This window comes from Mustela putorius, unplaced genomic scaffold, assembly GCF_011764305.1.
Source record: "Mustela putorius furo isolate JIRA1106 unplaced genomic scaffold, ASM1176430v1.1 tig00000224_pilon_pilon_pilon, whole genome shotgun sequence".
Classification (NCBI taxonomy): domain Eukaryota; kingdom Metazoa; phylum Chordata; class Mammalia; order Carnivora; family Mustelidae; genus Mustela; species Mustela putorius.
In genome coordinates, this window is record NW_025421321.1 from 34,342,685 (window position 1) to 34,364,536 (window position 21,852).

The window sequence follows — 21,852 nt, forward strand, 5'->3', positions numbered from 1 at the left end:
TTAATCATGGTTGCACACTGGAATCATTCAAAGAACTTTAAAAACAACCATCTGGGAAATTCTGATCTAATTGGTTTGGGTGGAGGAATTCAGGGCAGGTGATTCTAACGTGTAGCCAGGTTTGAAAACCACTACTTGAAATCCTTGCACCTATATCAGAGCAAGCCATACCTACTTCTTGTCTGTGGTGATGATTATAATGATGACAGTGTTGATAGTGAACAGGGCTAACATTTATTGAAACCTCCTGTGTGCCAGCTCCTGTTAGGAGCATTTTTACATGCCTCAACTCACATAGCCTTTGCAGCAGCTCTATGAAGCAGACACTATTACTGCCCTTATTTGATGATGTGGAAGCTGAGGCATGGAGGAGTTAAGTCACCCTCCTAAGATCACTGAGCTCTTATGCAGAAGAGCTCTGGAAGATCCATGCTGTAACCTCTGCACCGATGAAGGTGTTGGGCAACTGTTAGGCTGAGTGCCTTGCTCTGAAGACCTTCCAAGGTGGGAGTCCCCAGTCTCCTCTCATATGGCTGATGTGCTCTTGTCTCATTGTGGAACTGGATGTGGTTGTTGTCAAGCACAGAGAGTGGGAACATAGGAACATAGGAACATAGGAACATAGGAAAGTGGGATTCCCAGACTTTTGTCAGGGCCTTTGCTGGGTCTTCTCTGTGTCTTTGTGAGTAGCTTTTGCCAGATAGAAGTACCTGCAGTGACTTTTGTACTTAAATGAAGTGCTATTAGGAGGAACCATTAAGGAGTTATCGAAGGCAAGGACAATAATGGTGAGGTCTTTTTCTGACTTTGTATTAATAGGAGAATGTGGAAATGTAGACTGTTTTCTTAAACTCTTACTTGGCTCTTCTGTAGTTGCCTCTAAGAGTATCCGGCTGAGCCTTGCAAACCAGTTGCCTTGGAAGGATCCCTGCACATCTTAAGCTATTTTCCAAGCTGTTGGCTGTCCAAAATGCTAGGCATTTTTCCTATGGAAATGTGCTCTGTGTGGTTCTGATTAATGTCTTGTTTTCTATTGTCTTCCTGGACAGTTTTCATTCCTGCTGCTCGTGGTAGTGTTTTCCCTTGGTTGAGGTCCACCTCCTCTTGTCTACCTAGCACTCTTCTCCAGGCAATCTGCATCTGCCTCTTGTGCCTCATGACTCTTCTCTTCTACTGACCCTCATGTTCCAGATTCCCACTCTGAGCCCACATATTTCACTATGTGAAATATAATTCTACTTGCCACTACTTCCCTTGAAACCTTAGCAATACCAGAGGGAACACAGATTCACTAATGATACAGTCTGTTCTTTACTATCTTCAAACTAATTGTCATCTAGTGATTTTCATGTATGTGGGGTGGGTTTTCATTTATTACTTTATTCAGTTATTTGTTTATTTGGGGTCTATATTTGGGTGAGGAGAATATCTTCTTATATTGCTTTAGGAACTGTGCCAATGCTTGCTCAACACTAATTAGTGTGAAGCCAATGATGTCTAAGTTGGTGATCTTTACACTCATGGCATAGAAATCGGATGTTTAGGTCTTAAAAAAATTAGCATTCTCTTATAGCCAGCTCTTCATCTTGTGACTTGTGGATTTTTCCAAGTCATTCTCTTCTTCTGTTAATTTCATTTATCAAATTGCTTGGTGCTCATAAAGCAGGTTATTGGGGAAAGTGCAACCCAGATTAATTATATCAACTGTTTGGCCGTGATTCCAATGAAAGACGATGTCAGGGAGGAAGTTCAGCTCTAGGCACACTTGGGTTTTGAGGTCAAATGGGAATCTCATTTATCTATGCCAACCCCCTTGCCCTCTGCCCTTCCCCAAATGCTCTTTGCCCTCACCTAGTAACCTAATTTGCGTTTGAAAAGGAGCCGCAGTTGCTACAGCACTTTGGGTTCCAACATTCAGCTAGCCTGGAAAGAGGATCCAGAAGTCAGGTGGGTTTGCTGGGACCTGCAGTGTGCAAAACCCAGCCTGGGGGTGAGGGGTGGTGCCAGGGGCCAGATCTCCTTCCCTGGCTGAAGGTCTTTCTCAGGAGGTCAGAGGCAAGGATCTTTGTGAGAGAGAGAGAGGCAAGGAAAGGGTGAAAAGGAAGTGGGGCGGAAGAAAGGAGTCTTTCACAAAGGAAAGTTGCTGATTCTGTCTGTGATCAATCACGCTTAACAAAGAGGCTCTGTGACACAGGGCCTTGTTCCTCCCAGAACATCGCCATTCTGCCATCCAAAACCTATCAGAAGATGCCGACATTAATTTAAATGAATGTCCCTGTTCTTGTTGGCAGCTTTTCCCAACATGGATAGAACTGATGGGACTGATGTCAGTGATTTTTTTTTTTCCTTCCTTCAGATTTCCCTAATATGGTTCTGGGTGGTAGGAACCACCTTCACAAGAGGCCACACATTTTCCTAGATGCGTCCCCAAAAATGTCAACCTCAACCATAAAGCTGAAAAAGACATTTCACATACATAAAATATGTAATTAAAATGATGAATTATTGTAAGATAGAATATTAGCCTTGTGACATTTTAATCTGAACGCGCGAGAGAGGGAGAAAGAGCGCGCAATCTGAAGCGCTCAATTAAATTTAGAATCTCCCCCCTCCATTGTTATGAATAAATAGAAAAGATTCCGTAGCAGTCAGTGGAATTATTAATTGCAAGTAGTGTAGAAGGTGCATGCACCATATCATGAAATGGAATATCATTGTTAGTGACTATATTTCTTGGTAATTAAGGCCCAGACTAATGATGCAAGTTTTCTCCAGCATGATTTTCATCTGATTATGAGGCTGCTTCATTAAGAGCACTCAGCCTAACGAGCTGTAGCTGTAATAAAGTAATTTTCTGTCTTGTGCTCTGATTGATAAAGAGTTTCTATAGCTAAAAGGAATTGAAAATATAATTATAATTAGAAATGGTTGAATAAAGTTATTACAGGATTGCTGAAGGGTAGTGCAATTGACACCATAATGTTTTTTTGGAAGTGAGCATCTTAAAATTAGACTTTATAAAGCAACAAAACTCCTTTGCTAATAACTGGGCTGAATGTTGCTGCTTCCATAAAATGAACATTTAGATTAAAGGAAAATGAGACTTTCCCACATTGTTCTCGACAAGAAAAACATATGCAAGAAGAATGCTGTTACCCGTCTTCCCCAGCATTCTTCCCTCGTGAAGTAAAGCTTATGAACATACTTTTTACTCCATTTATAATAATTTTCTTTCTACCATATGTTGGAAAAAGATCTTTTTGATTAAACTGATGTCTTTTTAAGCATATAGTATAATTTTTGAGTTTCCCCTTGCCAATGTGCAAAGAGTTATGCTGTCTTTTTTATGTATTTATATTTATGAAGCAATGGGTTTCATATAATTTTTCAAATTGTGTAGAGGTTTTTTTTTTCTGTCTTTGTCATGCATTGGTTGATATCAAGATATAACTGGGGAGGATACAAGATTCCACCCCCTTCCCATAGGAAATGCTAATCAACTTTTTATCCTAGAAACCTTATTTCTTTTTATGATGTTCACATTTATAAACCATGAAAACTCTGTTAGAGCGGTCCTTGGTGTGCATGTCATTGGATATGTCTGCAATATTGACATATAAATCTATGGCAGTGGTTTTATTTAGAATTAGCTGATATACTTTGTGCTTCAAATTAGTTTCACATATTTAATTTGGTCTCTTTTGTCCCATTTTAACTCCCTGCACTGCATGAAAAACATGCATATACTTTAAAGCTGTATGGCTTTGTAAATCCATTTTATGCAAACTCACTCAGATATTATTGGGTCTTACTGAAGTGAGGATTGGATCTTCCTAGATCTGTGCTTTTGACTGATTATTTCAAAGCTAGCATTTTATATGGATTCTGACAATTGGAAAGACTTCTTGAATTTTTGAGAATCATTTCTAACATATTCTAGGGTAATAAAAGCATGTTATTGGAATACCATTAGTAAGATTAGAGAGGAAAAAAGAGTAGATTTTTATTGGTTGTTCATTGAAAATGTTAGCTGTGATTAGTTACATAATCCTACATTAACCTGTAAATTAAAATTCCTTGGTGCAATTTGATGGCTGATTTAATTTTGTCTTTCTTTGTTTGCCGCAGGCTAATTCCATTATGAATTCTTTATACAGCCTTTTCCCTCAATGATTAGCAGCTTCTACTCAAGTTCTGATTACTATTGTACACTTAGCACTACATAAAGCCGGGGATTAATATTCCCCTGAAGAATTGTTGCTATGGATCTGCTCTATTCCTTCTAAGAGATGTTTCTGCAGCTTCAATTGTCCATAAATTATGATCTCTAGTGAATTATCAGTGGGAGTGAGCTGAGCTTAACAAGCTGAAGAGTGCATTCTCGTTCGGAGAGAAAAAAGGCAAGGGAGAAAGAGAAAAGGGATTCTCAATTATTAATTGTGAGTTTGGACCATTCAGAAGAAGTGATATTTTTTCCCTATTTCTACCCTTATAGACATGTACAAATCAGAATGAGATTGTGGGTTAAAACAGAAGCTTTAAAAATCTTTCAATATTTAGTGATCATAACATGCCAGAGAGTCTCCATTACCTGTAAACAGGGGAAAAAACACTGGCCGTGCCATATAGCATTACAGGACGTATTTTATTTTGAGAGGGCGCCACTGTCTTAATTTGCGAAGTGTGATTTTTTCCCCCTCTTTCACTTTAGGAATATATCTTTAGGTGCCATTGTTTTAAAACATCACCAGAAATGACAGAATTGAATGAAATTGACTTAAGGGTTTTTCAGGGTAAGGAAGAATTTTTCTCAATCTAATATCTCTAGACAAAGTTGATCTGTAGCTTGGAAAAGGTAACTCAGTTTTGCTTTGCTGGTAATAATAATCAGGGTTGGATAATATTAGGGCATGTTTCCTTTGGGAATTAATATCACAAGGGACTGTATTCAGGATTTATTTTGAATGTTAGCTTGTATAAACCCGATATTATCCTTCCCACCATACAAGAGTTTGATGGATAGATTCTTGCTCTTCTAGAGGACTCTGTGGTCCTGATGTGCTTACTTGGTCAGACACTCGGAGCGAGTTTAGCTAGAAAAACCCTTTGGAATGAGGCTGAGACCACCAAGCTTGATGAACTGCTGGCTTTTCCCAGTACGTGTTCCAGTCCATGAGAAATAAACATTTGGGTAATATATCGTGTTAGGTGGTTCTCATTTCTTCCTTCTTTCTTTACTCTCATTTAATTTTCTGCTTCCTTTTTACTTCCCTTTCTCTACCTAGTCTTTAATCTTCGTTTTTGTATTTCTCTTCTTCTCTTTCCTCCCCTAGCCACTCATCCCCAAAGGGCAAAAATATGCTGGCATTTTAAAGTTGAAGCAAAAAGGTGAATTTTATTGCTACTTGGAAGGCAGCTAAGAGCAGAGTCCTGAGGGAAGTGAGATAAACTAACAGAATCTGAGAAATACACTTAACAGACAGTGGAAAGAATCTTTTCCAGAAATTATTACTTTCCGGTTTTCCAGCTACAAAACAACAAATCAGATACAAAATCAAGGTAATTTTGTTATTAAGGAAGTAGTTCCTGTGAATCATTCTTAAGTTAAAGTCTCAAATTGTACTGAGCAGTTTCTGGAAGTGAAGGGAGTGTCTTTTTTTTTTTTTTTAAATTAAAGCCTGGGTCTCTGCAGCAGGATTTGTGGTGTTTGTGTACATGTACACATGAATGCATATGTACATGCAAATCCATGTGCACCCCATTTGAGGTTCAGTGTGGGACAGGAGTCTTAGGGAGGGTGACGTATAACTTATTGTCCAAACTGCAACCCTTCTGAGAGTAAAAAGGCTGTTATTCATAATGAAGCCACAGTAATGGGCATCAATGGGATGATCTCTGGCAAATAGGATATGTGGTCATTTTAGTCTTAGGAGAAGACTGCAGTCAAGTTTCCTAAGGTCAGGTCTCCTTTCAGAGTTCTATGAGTGCATGTTTGTCTTTCCTTTCTATCAGCTGGCATTTGAGTCCCCCTTTTCTGTTAAGTAATTTGTTCCTCCATCTTGTTAGGAGCCAGAGACTGGCTCCCATCCTTTCATCAGACCCCAATGCACTAGGGCACAGCCATGTGACCTGGTTTGCCTACCAGACACACTCACAAGGGGCCTTGGCTTGGTGGCTAGTGATGTGAAGAACTGGGTTTCTGAAGAGCTGCTTACAGTTTCCAGGTGCAGCAGGGATTATGGTCCTGCAGTGGGATGAGAGCCAGGACAGTATCTGTGAGGACCAGGACTGCAGTGAGATCATGAGTACTGTTCTAGACATGTAGCCTTCCAGTCTCCTTCTTTAGTCCTAGAGATTCTCTGAAAATTAACATCTCATCATCAAGGAGTTGCTTTGAGAATTAAATGTGAAAACAATATGGGGAATGGTTTGAGCATATTGGTCAAAATTCACTCTTCTATTCCACAAAACAGGTACTTGATCTTGAATTCCAGGCATAGGGCCTAGCCAGCCAGCCATGAGGGTTGGAATGTGGAGGAGGCTTGCTGGTGGAAGCCTTACCTTCTCTATCTGAAAATCTAGTTCTAGCCCTTGTGGGCGTGCTCACTTGACCACTGGGTTGTCGGGGGTGGGGAAAGGGAACCAGCAGCTCGCTGGACTACTGTCCTTTGAAGATGCATGTTCTCTGGGAGCACTTCATGTGGTTTCTGAACAAGGTAGCCAATGGCATTTTAGACACACAAGTTTTATTTCATGGGTTATTATTCCTGGCCCTTCTTCCTAAAGGTTCAGTGCTAATAGTGCTCTCCCAATAGTTGTGAATACCGGAATCTCCTTACCACCCATTTCCAGATACCCTTTGAGAGCAGTACAATTCTAGATAGGATCCATTGAGTTACTGTCTTCTTCCAATAACAGTCAGCATTCTCCCTGAAGAGAATTTCGACCAGCACACCATTTCATGACATTTTTAGTAACACTCTGTGTCCTAGTGATATTTTAGTGCCCCTTATGAACTGATCCGTCTAGAACTTCCCACTCACCCCAGCCTGCTCTTTAATCTAGCGCTGCTTTGAATGATGTGCCAAGGAAGTTGCATCAAAGACAAACTTTACCTACTTGATTTGCCTAAAGACCCACTTGAAGCCAAATCTGAAGGCAAAATGAAACACCCAATATTTATTTTATTTTGACCTACAGTCTTATGCAGTAGCATTTTCACTTATTGCAAGTGAATGCTATTTGGGAGTTATGCCTCCTAGAGCCTACTCTGCCAGAGACTAGAGTTCATCCTCCAGGTAGGAATCTAGTCCCCTGGAGGCCTCTGAGGTATTTCTACTGTGTGAAGACAGTTCTGACTCTAGGAGGAGGCTTCTTTTGTGTGAAATAACACCAGGAGTCCTGATTTACAGGTTGCTTACCTGTACCTACAAGGTTACCTACAGCTACAGGGTTAAATAGTTGTTTTCCCAATAATACATATTTGGATAGAATAGTAGAATATCGGGAGATGAAAGTAACTGGTTTAGCTTCTTTTTTTCCAAATGAGGAAAGAAAGTCAGGAGTGTTGGTTGAAGTGACTTTTACCAGGTCATTATCATAATAGCAACTCACATATCCTGTATGCCAGACATTGTCATTCTAAGCATTATCTCATTTGAGCCTATGACAGTTCTGTTAGGTAGTTATCATCACTATTTTATAGAGGAGGAGACTGAGGCACAAAGAGATTAAGGAATTTACCTACCCAAATCCTATAAATGGCAAGCGGCAGAGCCAGGATTTACGTGGTGGACATTCAGCTCCAGAGTTAGGGTGCTCCTCAGCCATTATGCCATAGCATACTTCGGAAGATGGAAGCAGCATTTGAACCCGAGTTTGTTTGCTCTTAGGTGTAGTGGACTCTCTGTCTCCCCTTATCCCCCCACCCACAGCGGGCTTCCTCCTTTTCTTTCTCTCCACCTCCATCAGTTTCCTGTCTGTCTGTAATTGAAGGTCCTCTTTACTGACATTGCTCCTCGGTGCTTGCAGTCTCTGCCTCATTCACATCTTCACTTTGACATTTCCATGCCTACTGCCTCTCAGTTTTTAGTGCTGCCTTCCTTGCCAAATGCAAATAATGACTGTTCTTTTGCTGTTCCTTGTTTTTGGTGCAGCAGGACAATGAGGGGAGCACAGATCAGTGTTTCTCAAAGCATGGCTGTGGCGAGCCTTGAAAAGAGGGAACCCTGGTAACACGCCTAGAGGTAAAGACAATTTCCTTGCTCCATTGATATCTCTCTCAGGGAAGAGATTCCCAGTAGAGAAGCCAATTCTGGATTCAGAGGAAGCAGTGGCAGTTCAAATCGGTGTGTGTGTGTGTGTTAACAGTGCCATGCAGGGAGGATACTGAGGTCTCGAGTTAGGTGATTCTCTGAATAGCAAGCACAGATAGCACCACTGAAGGTATAAGTTTCAACTTTTTCCTGTTTTTTAATATTGGCCAGTGTGAGAGAATGAATGAAAACCCCAAATGAAAAGGACCCACCTTCTATGGATGCCTTCTCCTGCCTTTTACTTCCTCTCCATTCTAGCAACAGCTCAAGTTTGCTTTTTGAGCCAAGGAAGCTGCATATTTTTACTTTGCCTTTGCTGAAAGAGTTGCTGTCACATTCCATGCAAGATGATTCCGCTGATTTGCATGAGGGGAAATATAATCTGTTGAAGATGTAAATGTACACAATTGTTTTCTTATCTATAGGCTTTCTATTTTTTATTTGTAAAGAGTTTGATTTAAATATGCCCATTTGAAGTAAGTTATTATAGGGGCTTATGCAGTGCTGGGTGATTACATTTTTAAAGACCTCTTGTTGGCTAATTCAGCTTTTCTTCTTTTCTGTGAATTCATCTTGTCATGCTTATGGTAAGAACTTCAAGCATTTATATTAAAAATATTATGAGAGATAAGATACAAAGATAAGAAATGGGCCCTGCCTTCTAGGAGCTTGCAGTGAGACATGTTTTAAGTGTATTTTGAAGTCATTTGGAATTTGGATTGAATTCTCTATATAAACAAGGTTCTAACACATTGCAATTATAGAACACTTCATTGTTTGCAAAATACTATCATAATCCTAGGCAAGACAACAAAAGCCTCTTTAACTTCTTATGTAGTTGAAACAATGCAGTTGGAAACCAACTTATTTAAGTGTTTTCTCTCAGTTTTCTTAAAACTGAGAGCTCCCATCATTGGGATCCTGGGCTTTTCCTTTGCCCAGTTTGCTCTGAAGTGGGATTACCAAGGTGTCAAGACACAATCCTGAGTTTTGGGTGAGGAACCTCCATGGGTCTCAACTTCCATATACCCATCATTTTTGCACATTGTACTTAATACTCCAAACTATCTTTTGTGGGACAAATTGAGATTTTCTTATAACAGCCAATAAGATATTTCAGAATTTTGATGTTGCCTTCCAGTCTCTGTGCAGTATTTCAACCTTTAGTTATACTGTATGTTTATGAACTTATTTAAATATTTTATCTATTTTTCCTCTGGTTATTAAAAAAAAAAAACACCACACACACATCCAAAACAGGGAAATGAAATTTTAAATGTGGTGACTCAAAGGGTAGGTTTCATCAAGTGAATATAAATGAGATGGGTTGAATCATTTTTGGTATGTTATAAGTTGGAACTATAGCCTTTTTCAGCCTATTAAGTCAGGCAACTTAGAGTTCAGTTGTGAAGAAATGAAAGTGATAAGACCCAGTATGATAGAAATAGATATTAAAGATTGTGTGTGAAAGACAACATATTTAGGAATTCTATAAGATTGTTTTTAGCTCTTTGAGAGCTAAAAGTTTATTGCATACTTTTGACTTTTTATATTTCGGGGTCATTCTAGATGGAGTTAGGGGACATTAGGACTACATGATATGGGGTGGACTTAACTCTTTAATTGAAGGGACAGGTGGTGACAGTGATGGCTGAACCTTTTGTGCAAAGAATTAGCAGAACGAGGTAACAGGAAAAGAGAAAGCAGAGGTCCAAGTCAACACCAGTAGCTTAGGAGAGTACAGTCATAGAGGGCATGACAGATTGGCACGAAGGTGAGCCTGCTGTTGGGGGAGACACTTGTATGAACAGAGATATTAGAAAGTCATGTGAGATGTTTTAAATCCCATTAAGTGACAGAGCAACAAAGTATTCTGCCTGCTTAGAGATGACATGAGAGCATGTTTGATGGTAGATCAGGGAAGACTGGATGTATATAACATTTGAGCTGAGCCTGGAAGAATGCATAAGAATTTTTTCCAGCCAGAAATTTGAGGAAATGATATGATGAGAACAAAATGGGATGGAATGAGTGAGGAAAGTGAAAGTTCAGAGAGAGGAAATAAAAGCACATGTTTGGGGAATAGTGAACTGTTGGACAATTATGGATTGGTATAAGGTTTATTGAGAAGAATAGAGAAGATTAAGTTAGATTGTGGCCAGATCAAGGATATTTTATTACTCCAAGCTAGACCACGTTTTAGATTTAATTAGTTATCTTTTTAATCTGGTGATGCAGACCCTGGAAGGAAGGAAGGAAGAGCAGTTACAAAACTTTTCTAAGATTTCAGGTGAGAATTCTGAGGGTCTGAAGCAGGAGGTATACACCGGAATAGGAGGCAGTGGTGGATTTAAGAGCTAGCGTAAGGGTGTTTTGGCATGATTGGATTGTCAAGGATGAGAGAAGGGACGGAATCAAGAATGACTGAAGGAATGAAAGATTGGTAGAGTTATAATAAAAATAGTTAGGAGAAAGAGAAAAGAATAAGATAAATGTAAAGATCTTGAGTTTGGGGTGCCCATGGAATACCCTGTTGGAATCCTCAGGAATGTTTGGTAGAATTAAAGGCATGGAATTTAGAAGTATTTTCTAGGGGGTAATGGCAAAAGTAATGGGGGTGAGATTTCCAATGAGAGTATTAAGGACAGAAGGTCAAGGCTTGTGGTTCAGAATTGTGGGAATTTATGCTTTTAGGGTTTAAAGGAGGAAGTTGAACCAATGAGGAGAGAGGAGAATTAAGTACAATGTGAAGGATGACAAAGAAAGAGCCAGCTTTAAGAAGGAAGTGGTCAGCAAAAAGATCAAGTGCTGGGAAGTGGTTGAGGATGTGGCTAGTAGAGGTCACCAGAGACTCCTAAGTGAGCAAGCCCATTTAGAGAGATGCTGTGATGGCTCCTGTCATATTAACTTGACTATCTCTGCAGTGCAGGGGGCAGTGTCACTGTTGGGAACTGGAAGACTGCAGATAAGAAGTGGGCTCTAAGTGGAAGTTCAGAAGAGCAAATGGGAAGACTCATCAGTAGTGAGGGACCAACTAAAGGGAAAGAGCATTGAAAGTGAATGCAGCAGCATGGTTTGAGAATTTTGTAGATGAAAGTAGATGGTGAGTATTCCCAGGGGTTGCAGAGTGACAAGGCAGTTTCAACAGCAGATTAAGGTGTTGAGGGACCCTAGGATGCTTGCAAGGAAGGGGGCTTAAATGCTTGGTCTGGGTGGTAGGTTGAATGGAACTGGAAGGGGAATGAGGCCTTGGTTTGGGGGGAGAAGGGAGAGGGTGATGGTCATAGGCGCACAGAATATATGTAGGAGGAATGAACATGTTGGAAGCAAGAACTATTTGGAGAACAGAATTTCAGGGTTGGGGGCTTTTTAGCCATGATAGTTTCCAGGATTGAGAAATCCCAGGGTATGGCTGAGAAGGTGCTAAAGTACACTGTGGGTGAGATTTTTGGAGTTCCACAGGTCTGGGAGTTGCTAAGTCAGTGCTGAAAGGATTATCAGTATGAATTCTGAACTCACCAGAGTTAAAGGCAGGGGCCATAAAAGGAAGGAAAAAAACTACTATTTACTGAGGCCTACTGTGTGCCAGGCAGTATGCTGAAGTTTTTCACATCTGTTATAGCATTTAATCTTTATAGTAGCCCCGTAATTATGGGTAATATTGTACCTATTTTGCAGATGAGAAGCTGAAGCCTCTCAAGGGGGCGCAAGGTCTTCCAGGTAGGACATGCTAGAGATGGTCTGTAAATGCATGTCTCAGCCCAAAGCCCCAAAGCTTCTTTGGGAGAAGAACCATAAACCAAAAGTTGACATCATCATCTGAGGTCAGTGGAGAGTGGGAGTAGACTGGCAGATCAATGGACAGTGACAACCAGAATGGGGATTGTTTGGTATACATAGGCAGTGTGGACTTCAAGAGAAGAGATAATGTTTGGTGAGTGCATTGGGGGAGAGGTCTGGAAATGGAAATGCAGAGCTGACGTTGCTCATAGGTCGCAGTTGTGAGAAGGAGTGGGCTTAGGGGAGTTAGCAGCATCAGGGGCTATATTGGAATGGTTGAGGCTCATCTTGGAGGGAGATTGCCTCCTCACAGCCCTTGAACTCCTATGAGTGTGTCACTTGTTTTTATTCTCTCCATTTCTGTTCTCATATCTGCCAAGAACAGTAATGAAAAATGGGCACTTTCTCTAAGAATTATGATCAAGCTTGGTAAATATTTCAATTCAATTCTTCTGAATCCTGAAACATGTATTCAAAATAAAAACAATGGAATGTTAGGTATCACCTCTCAGTGGAAGGGAATGGGTTTTGAGTTTACAGAAAATTGGCTAAATTCTTCATCCTCTTTCTCACTTAAGGTAGACCAGTAAGAAGGTGATCGCTGCACCGTGGTTTCTGAACATAAGCATCCTTCACTATTATTTGTACTATTTTGTTTTCCAGGTTCCCTGACAAAAATCAATTTGCTCTCTAAGCTGGGCATATTTAAATATGAACCCTTAAAAATGTCTGGTGGGACATGGTGAAGACCCGAATGGGCCTTGGCACTATGAATGGAGTTATTTCCTGAGTATGAGTAAGAAGTAGTTGACATCAGCTAGTGTTTAGTAGGCACCTTGATGTCATTTTTTCTGGTTTCTGGAGGGCTTTTTCTGTGAGACTGACATCTCTAGGGACCAGGTGAGGCCAGCTTTAGTCAAATATTATAAAAAAGAGTTCGGCTATTATTCTTCTTGGCGTACTAAAATCCATTAATTTTCTGGATTTATTCAGGTGAATTTTTGATAATGCTTCCTTGTTGCATGAAAATTTTCCAGATACATTAGAGTTAATTGGAAACGTTGTTCCTGCCTTTGAGGCAATGTCTATGTCTTTGTGGTGCTGGTTAGCTGGGAGACAGTACACCAGGAAGAGTTACTTGCCCCTGTCCTGATGAGCTAGGTGGTATGGGGTGTAAAGAACCATTCAACAATTCAAAAAGTGTTTATTGATTGCCTGCTGCAAGTTTGGTATGGTTCTGGGGACTAGAATCATAATAGAAGGCAAGACAGAAGTCTTTACCCAAGGATTTCTAGTGGGGAAGATAGATGGTAAATAATTAACCAAAAAACCATATGAATTATAATGTCAGAGAGTAGTAAGCAGGCTAAAGGAAAGCAGAGAAAGGTGGTAGAGAGGGAGAGGAGTGATCATATTTGTGGTGTGGTCAGTGAAGACCTCCCTGCAGAGATGGCATCTGAGCTGAGATCAGAGTTAAGAAGGCCAGGGACACTTGGCATTGGATACTTTGCTTTTGATGTTTACCGCAGAGTGCTTTAGCATTCATTCAGTTCTCCCCTGGGAAGAAGACACTGATATCTTCACTTTCATGAATGTGAAAAAGGTGAATGGAGGTGGTTAAATGACTAGGTAGAGTGCACAGACCTGGGGCTTGACTGAGACTGCCTCACTCTAGGTGAGGTGTCTCACTCCCGTACCACAAATCAGAGCTGCTTGTAGACATGCATCAGCACACCCATGAGAGGTCTGAGTGTCCGTTCACACAGCAAAGCTGCCAAATGCTGAAAGGAAATGTCAGAGAGGGTCGTCACAAGTGTCCACCTGGGGAAAGGGTGGGTATGGTTGGGCATTCATTGCTCGCTCTAGTCCTGCCAATGCAGAATGAACCAAGACCTCAGAGGACCTGACACCGACCTTGGGGTATTCTCAATAACATTTGTTTGAAAGCATTTAAAAAAATCTGAAAACTGCCTTCATTTAAAATGAATATCCACCAACCCCTCCTTACCAAGTCATGCCTCAGGTGTTTAAGAAATGCTGTGAAGTAACTGACAGTAAGCAAAATGCACAACGTGCCTTTTTGTTCTTGCCTTTCCATTTCAGAGAATTCAGGCTTTCTGAAGCTCCCTCTGGTAACAAAACATCTAAACATGTTCAAAACACTGTTGTTATCTCTCACTTTACCCTTGAGCAATGCAAAGAAAATACTGTGAACTGGCAGTCATCATTTTGCTAACACTGTCTCATGCGTCCTAGCTGTGCTTCTCCTAGAAAACCTCCCTTTTCCTTGCCGTAAGGATGTTTTCTGCTTTGGCTGTTTTGGGGTCTGTTTTCAGGAAGCACATGGTTACAGTTCCTTTTTAAATTTCATCTTGGCCTTATGTTTTGCATCTTTAAGTTCAGCAGATGCATCAGCTGAACTTGTTTCTGGCTTCATGGAAGGGATTTTTACCTGGAATGCAAAAGGGCTGGATACCTGAGCCTTGTTTCTGGCTTTGTACGCCATGGAGGCAAATATGTGGCACTGTCCCTTCCCTAACCTGTGGCAGACATCAGTAGTTGGCCTTGGCCATTATTTTCTTATTATGTATAGACATGGCCCCAGGACCCTTCTCAATTCATGGCAGCCACTGCTGACCACCAGGATTGACTCAGGGATACCACTTCCTTGTCATCTCCAGATAGTCAGAATAACTTCCTGCTGAGAGCTGCCTTGACGGTTTCCACCATAAACTTTGAAATATTTTAAAATGCTCTTATTTTGCTCTTAGTATTAGCATGACAAATATAACACAGACATTACAGAACATCTCTGGTTCTCAGCAGGAGAAGAGGGTGTATTGGAATCTTTGGGAGGGGGTCCAGATATGTATGTATTTTTAAAGTTCCCTAGTTTTATTGACATTTCCACCCATGGGTTGAGGAACATTAGAGCACACATTTCTGGTTTCTGTATTAGGCTTCCTCCTGCTTTCATAGTGGAATAGACACACCTAGAGAAGGGAGATTTGGAAAGCATCTTCATTTGGCAAGAAGCTCAAAGAGGGCCAGCCCAATGTGACATGACTACTCTTTATCCCAGGGAACTGCAGCAGTGGCTGAGTTTCCTGAGAAGGAGGCAACTCCCTCACAATCTAAGCAAAGGAGTTGTCTACTGGCTTTGCCCATCTGAGAACTCATTTCTGGCCCAGAAGGTAGATGGTCTCCCTTGGTGGAAGGACCAGTGCTTCCGTGAGCATGGAGCTGGGTGAGACTGCCTGCTCAGGGCAGGAGGCAGCTTCTCTGACAAAGATCCCGTTTGTAGCTTCCAAGAAAGACTGTCCAGAGCACTCAAAAGCAGTTGTAAAAACAGTTTTGCAGAGGCACCTCCTTAGTTTTAACAGTAAATGCTCATAACTGGAGGTAATGATTTGGCAATTAGAAGTCAAACTTCAAATAGGTGCAGGAGACCTATTTCTCAAGAAACAAATTGGGCTGCCTCCCATTGAGCTAAGTTGTACTTTGAACTTTCCTAAAGTTTATTTTCCCCAAGGAAAGAGGGCAAATATCAGTTCATCAGTAATACCTGTGACCATAGATGTCTATGCCGAAGGACTCAAAGTATTTTAGAGATAGCCTCTGTGTCCACGTTTGGCTGTATCAGCTCATAGGGGACTTTATTTCTGTCTTGCACACTGTGATATGCCGGGCAGGCGCTGAATAGAGAGCACATGACTCCTGGTCTTTAGAGGACACCAAATGTCCAGGGGTCTGCCTAGCATCTGGTGGTATAGTATTCATGGCAGTCTGCCTTTCGCTGGTATAATCCATGTACTTGTTTATCCACTCAATTATTCAACAAAAGTTAATGATTGCCTACTATATGTGGAGCCCTAGGCTTTGTTCTTTGAAACAAAGATAAGTGAAAGATTGTCCTGCCGTCATATGATTCAAGATCTAATGGAGAAAACAGACCTGTACATAGATTTTTTTTTTAAATTTATTTTTAAGTGATCTCTATACCCAATGTGGGGCTCAAACTTAATCTCAAACCCCGAGATTAAGAGTCACACGCTCTACCAACTGAGCCAGCCAGGAGCCCCATAGATATTCTGAAGCAGTGCAGCAGGTCACCATAGAGAAATGCCTTGAGTTTTCTGATGAATAAGCAGACTTCTCTATTCCTGACAAGGGAGCAGGTGTGGAGGAAGCTTCCTTGTGAAAGTGTCAAATAACCTGCATCTTAGTGGATACCTAATAGGATGCCATTTTCTTTTCTTTCTATTACCTGTCTTTCTAGATGGTCTGACATATCCCAAAATTAGAGAAATAGAAGCCTTTGGTGATGCAGCCTAAGGCAAACCAAGGGACAAAGATTGTTTGAGCATAAAGATACATAGGAGGGGTACCAAGAGGTGGTTAGTGGTGGCCAGGTGAAGAGGTATTGGTTCGTAGATGTTTCACTTTCAGGTTGTTAGAACATAGTTGTCTCTTTTCTTTCTTTCTTCCTCCACCTAAGAATTGCATCTCCTCTGATGCCATCCTATGAGCAACACTCTCTAACCTCTCAGCATTTCATCCTCATCTAGATCCCTAATTTACTTGTTCTCCTACTAGTGTTCACTTTTTGCCTCCTCCCCTTGTCCAAACTACTTCCTTTCCAAACATAGGTTCCACATTCGAGCACTAAAAGCCCTTCCTCATGAAGACCTTGCTCCTGGTCTCTCATCTGGCAAAATCCCAACCATGTTTAATAGCATCTTTCTACTCCTTATCTGCACCCAAGTCACTGAACAAGCAGGACAGCAATACATGGCTATATCTTAGATCTATGAGGACACATCTCGAATGGGTATTCAGCATTGCCCTGCTATCTACCACATCCCCCTACTGGTACATGCATCTTCACACTGTCTGAACACTTATTAATTCATTCAAGATCCATTTGGTGAGCATTAACTTTATGTGTGGCACAGTTACGGGCTCTGGGGACAGAGCAGTGAACATGACCGAAAGATACCTCCTCTCTTGGAGTTCTCACTTAAAGTGGAAACAGATGATACACAAGTAAATATCAGATTATATTTGCTAAGAGCTATGCAGGGAATTTTGGGTGAATTGACGGAAGGCCTGGCTGACTACTTTATATGGATTGGTTTGAGAAAACCTCTCTCCCTGGTATGCGGGTATTTGCTTAAATATCTCCTCAAGAGAGGTTTTTAAGCAAATACCCGCATACCAGGGAGGAGCCAGCATGTGAAGATCAGAGGGAAGAGCATTCAAAGCCGAGAGAACAGTGGGTGCAAAGGCCCTCTGTTGGGACGGGGCTTGGCTGGTGCAAAGAAAAGAAAGGCCAGAATGCCAGATCATAGTGGGCAAAAAAGAGAGTAATTTGAAATTAGAATAGCTACACATGGGTTTGGACTTGGAGATGTAGGGAGCTTCAGGATGTTCCCTGTTGGCCCTGATTTCCATGCTGAAGGAGATGTCAATCTCCCTTAAGACTCATGGTGTATGGTGTGTGTTGTATAGTTGGTAGGAAGAGTAGGGAATTTTGGAGCAGTCACCCAGGGGAATGAAGAGGGGAGGGTAGGGAGAGAGGTAAGGATTGGAGGGTGGAGTTTTGACCCTTCTGCAGCTAGGATCAGAGTTTGTAGTGCCTTTAACCATTCTGGCTATGCTCTATGTGGGAGCAGAGGAAGTTGAATTTTGCATTGATCTGAGGATGATTTTTTCAGAAAATGTAAAGGAAATGAGACTGCAGATAGCTAAGTAGTTTCAAGAAGGCGCTTAGAGGAGACACTAAGGGGATATGAAAGCATCAGGTGAAATGGAGACATCCAGAATCCTCTCTGAGATTGGAAAGCAGTTGTAGAATTAATTTTCAATGGAGTTTTAATACTCAATTTTTTTTCCACCAAGCAACAGCAGCCTGAGTCTAGATGTTAGCTAGGCACCTGGCAGAACGGGAGATATTAAGGTGGTCTGCTTGAATAATAGGTTTACCTTCTTCAGGCAAAAATATTTGTTGAGAAGGCTAGAAGGCAGGATCTTGGAGAAAAGAGAGAAGGATGGAAAAGGTGAAAGGAAGCAGTGCAGAAGAAAGGAAGCTTTCACAAAAGAAAGCTGCTGATTGTTGTGTCTGTGATCAGTCACTCCAACAAAGAGGTCTGTGACATAGCCCTGCCCTCCCAGAGCATCGCCATTCCGCCAGCTGAAGCCCCATCAGGAGACACTGACGGTGATTTATAGGAAGGTCTCCTGTTTGCCTTGGCAGTTTACTCCACTGCATATGGGTTTTTGCTGGTGGTGGACTTTCTTTTAGAATTCTCTTTGTGTGAAAGCAATGGTCACATCTTAATACAAAGCAACCTTTAGAAGATAAACACTTTTTCATCTTTCATGTAAGAATAGAAGAGTTTCCCAATAATTTAGCTTTGCCTGAGATTTGAGAAGTGTGAAAATATTGAAGAACCATCATCATTTGGGAAAATATTATGTGTCCATCATACTAAAAAAATTAAATAAGAAACCCAAAACAAATTAAATTCTCCAGGAAATATGTGTCTATCATTGAAATCTCAGACTTTCATGAAATAACTGAAAGTTTCTTGCTATTTTTTTCTTTCTGTTTTACCTTATTAGATTAAAAATTATTCTCAGAGTCTTATTTCTAATCAGGCTTTTGATGAGTACTTAATTGATTAGTTACCTGGCCTTTCACTCTTCTGCCTAGGGGCAGCCAGCACAGTAGCCTTTAGGCTAGTTCCAAATGATATTAATTAGTGAAATGCCGGTGGGGGTGGGGTGGGAGGAGTTTGGTGGCCAAGAAGGTTGGAGACACTATGGATAAAACAACGTTAAACAGATTTGTTGTTGTTGTTATTTTTAATTGCTGATTTTCTGAGAGGTTTTAATATGCTAAGAAGCATTAAAAATCTCTAAGTGGGAGGTAAAGTGTGAGATTGGTTTACCTCCTTTTTGTTGGAGGATCTTCTGGGACTGATATTCCACAGAACACACTGTATCTTAGTGCATTGGCACAGACAGCATTAAGATCTACAAGAGAGAATAGTGGGGCAGAAAAGTACTGAAACTCGGAATAATGAGCTTCATACACCAGTGGTCAAGATGTTAAGTTCTCCTTTAGTTCTAATTTGGTTATTGCTTCCTCGTTTCTATGCTCTATCTACATGCAATCCTTGATATCAGATTAATCTTCCTAAAATTTAACTTTTCTCAGATTGCTCTTCTATTCAGATGACTTTGTATTAATCTAAAGGTGTGACAGACAGTATTTTTCAAAGAGAATCTCCTATTTATCTATTCTTTTCTTACAAGTGACTGATATTCCACCCATATGCTCTTCTGTCATTGTGATAACAATAACACTCTTCCAACCATGAAGAAAAGTCTCCCCTTGAAAATGGAAGGGGTTTGTAACTGCTTCAACTGAAAGAGTATGATGAAGTGATGTGTGTAACTTCCAAGGTAGGTTATAAAATGGTTTCATCTTTTCCCTTTCTCTCCATCTGTATCCTATCTGTGTCACAGGCTCTTTCAGACTTTCCCTTGGAACTCAGCCCTATGCTGTGAGGAAGTCTGACCCAACCCACCTATAGAGGCCCTTGCAAAGAGGAGCTGAGACACACCACCTCCCTTATCCCCCCCCCACCAACAATTAGCATTAAGTTTCAGAATGTGAGTGGAGAACACTTCAGATGATTCCAGACTGTTGGGTCCATGGTCAAAGGAACGAGACTGATACAAAGCGAAGGTCAAGCAAAGCTTTATTTCACACCAAGCATCGAGAATCAAACTGACCGGCCAGGGCCATCTCTTACAAAGAGGTGACCTCTCCCTGCCTTACAGACTAACTTTTATAGCGCAAAGGCCATGTGGTTGGGCCTGGCCACACACAGGTGGCCAATGAGATTGCAACACAGTCATGCTAGGTCACACTTAAGTGACCAATTGAATTACAATTTACCCTATAGTAGATATTTAAACTAGCCTATCACTTTGGACAGAATTGGCACCCAAAAGGCGCCCAAAGGGCGGGGCCCATACTTCTTGGTAGCTAGGGAGACGGTATGTGCCCCTACTGATTGGATACCTCCACCTGGCCTGACCCATCCTTGTATTTGGGCTTTGTTACCTGGGACTGGTTTTCTGGACTTGTTTTTAAGTAAGTCTCCTGGGGGGGAAGGGGGGTAGGGACAGTTTAAGTTTTACTGCTTAAACAACAAAATCACTGTTTAACCAAATGGAATCGCTCTGGCTAAATAAGCCCTTATACAGATCACAGCTTTTTTGAGCTTTCCAGGTGATCCCCAGACATAGAGACAGGCTGTCCTGTCCCCTCTATGCTTTATCTGAATTCCTAATGCACAGAAACCATAAGCATAATAAATGGCTGCTTAATGGTAGTAAATTTTGGAGTAATTTATAACACAGAACATAGTAGCAAAAGTGTAAAATTCCAGATTATTAATCTGACATTAAAGATCCCTCTCTACTGTGGTCTCACATTATCCTTCAGTTCTCATCTTCTACTATTTCTTTATGAACTCACTGCTGAAAATCTAGTTACCTTATTTTTTGTCTCCACGAAAGGTCATATTTTCCTTGCTGTGCATATTTGCTTGTTAGACTGTAAGATCGTTGACTAGTTCTTTCAGTCAGGTTTTCTTAGGACTCCACACAGTGCTAAGAATATAGAGTTGCTTAATAAATATTTGAGAAGTAACTCAGTGGATACATGAATGACATCATTCTCCTAGGTAGACATACCTTTCCTATACTTTTCCACATATTCAAATTCTGTGAATGCCTACAGGACTAAGTTTAAGTGTTATTGCTAGCTGAAGTTTTCCCCATTTATCCCCAAATTGAGCAATTCATTCCTACCTTGAATGAAAACATAATGCATTGCTTTGTACTCCTTACATAGCCCTCAGTGCTTACCAGTTTCAGTGATTTGCCATCTCTCTATGGGCTTATCTATAATTTCTCCAGTTAGTTTTTAAGGTTCTTTAGGACAGACCCATGCCCTGCTTTCTTTTTCCTTCTTATTCTCCTCTTCTTTTTAATTCTTTAATTTTCCTTAGGACCTAGGATATACAGTACACATTCAGAATCTTTTTGTTGATTATTAAGAGCCAAGAACAAAACAAAAGCCCCCAAAGCAAAAAAAAAAAAAAAAAAAAAAAAAAAATCTAATTCAAATCTAGGCTGCATTTTACATTTGTAGCATGTTCTCATTCACACTGACCTTTATGAACTCCATACCATTCACCACACTGTGAGCACTGTGCCCTATTTCAGGAGGATGACATACTTTATGAGGAAATTAATATACTAAAGTAATAAGAGCTTGGAGGAGGTGCCTACAGGGCTTCCACAGTAGTGGGGAGGAGAATGGCAGGTCATGAAAGGATGAGCTCAGATTCCCAATTCTTTGGGAGCAGTTTTACCTTATCAAAGGGCTGCCACATACAGTTTCATCTGGATAAAGTTCAGTGTGTAAAACAAAATTAAAGGGAGCATGTCAAAGGAAGTGAGGGATTCGGAAATCATAAACTGTTGGAGGTGCTAGGGACGTTCAGTGTATCTGAGAACACATCACACCTGAGAAGACATGAAACCTATCTTCAGTTAACTAGAGTGTCAGGTACGTTAAGGATTTATGCTGAATAGCTTACAATGATTGACCCACCATGAATGGATGTGTAGATTTGGGCTTGTTTTTAGGAAGACTTTAATAATAAAGATTACC